Here is a 2,500-nt window from a genome sequence, read left to right as displayed (position 1 = left end):
TGTGCCCCAACGTGACCCAGGTTGTGCCCCAACGTGACCCAGGTTGTGCCCCAACGTGACCCAGGTTGTGCCTTAACCTAACCCAAGTTGTGCCTTAACCTAACCCAAGTTGTGCCTTAACCTAACCCAAGTTGTGCCTTAACCTAACCCAAGTTGTGCCTTAACCTAACCCAAGTTGTGCCTTAACCTAACCCAAGTTGTGCCTTAACCTAACCCAAGTGGTGCCTTAACCTAACCCAAGTGGTGCCTTAACCTAACCCAAGTTGTGCCTTAACCTAACCCAAGTTGTGCCTTAACCTAACCCAAGTTGTGCCTTAACCTAACCCAAGTTGTGCCTTAACCTAACCCAAGTTGTGCCTTAACCTAACCCAAGTTGTGCCTTAACCTAACCCAAGTTGTGCCTTAACCTAACCCAAGTTGTGCCTTAACCTAACCCAAGTTGTGCCTTAACCTAACCCAAGTTGTGCCTTACCCTGCTCTGTAATTGCCATATGACACGTTACATTAATGTATTGTCCAACCGCAACCCGCTCAGAATAGTTCGCGACTCGCACTCCCCGGTCTCTTGTGTATCGTTTCATGTTAAACACGTCGCAAGTGTTGCTTCCTTTTTACATGCTCCCGCTATACACTGTAATGTGGACGCCAGCAGGACGTACATCGCCCCCCCCCCCCTTCCCCCTGCCTTCGCAAGCTGGTCGGTCAGGTGCTTGCGTGTTCAATGCCCTTCACAGCTGTTCACTGGCATTCGCATGCCGAAGCACTCAGTCTACGTCGTGGTACGTCCTGTGTCCACTGTCCGCCGATGTACGCCTAACCCACGCACTGTACTGCACAGCGGTCCTTCTGTACTGAATGATACACTGTAGCACATGTGTGACCGTACAAAGACTGCGGCGAACCATACCGTCCAGATGTTGTGCACACAGCTACGTGTCATCTCCCCATAACAGCTGCATTGCAGTGTGGTACGCCATAGAGACGTGTGGGAGTAATGGACGCAGTGGATGGCGGTCAGCATGAGCCGTCTGTTCATGTAGTGGCGCGTGTATGCAGACGTAGTAGTCTCTTCTCACACAATGTGATAGCACGATGCCCCGCGTTCCACATCTGCGACATGCTACAGAGGCCGGTTGACAGTTGGTCGCGCAATGGACATCGCATATGTACGGGGGCACCTTCCACGTGCCCTCTAGTCGGGCACATTTTGTTGCGTGGATGTGAGCGGATGTAGTGTGTCTTGACACCTGACAGGCAGGCATGCAATAATAGTTGACTTTGCAAACGGGGATGGACGTGTACGTTTACTGGTGACGTTACGCAAATGAACAACTGGTAACCCGTTGTGGTGCGGTTGATCTTGCTGGAGGTACATCTGTGAGGGCAACGATCGGTACAGCTATGACGCGGTTGTCAGCGATACCCACCACACCAACGAACGTGGATATGGATCTGGGTGTGAAGCGATACGCGGCTGTGGGTGGGTGGGACTGTCCCCGGCCGGTGAGGGGGGGCCGCCCGGCGTGCTGGCCGCGCGGTGCGTGGGCGCACGCGCTACAGCCGGCTGGTGGGGGCGCCCAGTGGCAGGCGCGCCGGCCGACGGACGCGGCAGGCGGCGCAGCTGCGCGCCGGGGCACCCTGCGCGCGGCGCCGTGCAGCCAAAGTGGGTCCTCGCCGGCCCGGTGCGAAGCGCGGTGGACATCTGCAGTGTGCTGGTCCGATTGAGGACTGTGTGCGTTGAGGATGCGCCGCCGCCCGGCACTCGGCGCCGCGACGCCGTCTGTTGCTCGGTCGCCCCAGCGGTTCTCGCTGGTGGTTTGTATCGCAGTTGTGCAGACGTGTTGGCACGTGCGCTATGCTGGGAGAGTTCGCTTCGGCACCCACGTGGGGCCTTTGCCCTTCTGTGGCGCTGGCGTTGGAGCTGCCGGTCACCGTAGGTGGCGCGTGTTGTCTCCCGCCGGCAATGCCACGACAGCACGCTCCCGGGCCTCTGTCGGCAGCGGCAAGCTCAGTTGGGAGCACGGGTGGTCGCACCTAAAGCGTCTACTCGCCTAACTCCGGGCGATTGCGCCTCTCTCGAACCCGACCAAGTACTTAGGACGGCGCTGCGCGCCGCCGGGACCTGAGAGGGTTTCGAGGTGTATTGTGCAGGGGAGCTCAGCCTCCTCCTGTTTGCAGAATAATTGAGCGGACGCTTGCGTGTTCGCGCGGGCCCCTGGGACACACTCCCGGGCGGCCGGCTGCTCAGCTCTAGTTGACGCAGCTCCCTGGTTGATCCTGCCAGTAGTCATATGCTTGTCTCAAAGATTAAGCCATGCATGTCTCAGTACAAGCCGCATTAAGGTGAAACCGCGAATGGCTCATTAAATCAGTTATGGTTCCTTAGATCGTACCCACGTTACTTGGATAACTGTGGTAATTCTAGAGCTAATACATGCAAACAGAGTCCCGACCAGAGATGGAAGGGACGCTTTTATTAGATCAAAACCAATCGGTCGGC

The 2,500-nt window shown here is 57.0% G+C and overlaps 1 non-coding gene across 1 annotated transcript in view; it reads left to right on the top strand.

Moving 5' to 3' along the window:
* The first annotated feature begins 2,264 nt into the window (after positions 1-2,264).
* The window catches only part of LOC126093615 (small subunit ribosomal RNA), a 1,909-nt gene continuing 1,673 nt past the window's right edge, over positions 2,265-2,500 (top strand). The window contains exon 1 of the ribosomal RNA XR_007521744.1: positions 2,265-2,500. This exon is cut by the window's right edge and continues 1,673 nt beyond it. This is a non-coding gene — a ribosomal RNA (small subunit ribosomal RNA).

This window comes from Schistocerca cancellata, chromosome 7 (genome assembly GCF_023864275.1).
Source record: "Schistocerca cancellata isolate TAMUIC-IGC-003103 chromosome 7, iqSchCanc2.1, whole genome shotgun sequence".
Lineage (NCBI taxonomy): Eukaryota > Metazoa > Arthropoda > Insecta > Orthoptera > Acrididae > Schistocerca > Schistocerca cancellata.
This window is presented reverse-complemented; position numbering and strand designations above follow the sequence as displayed.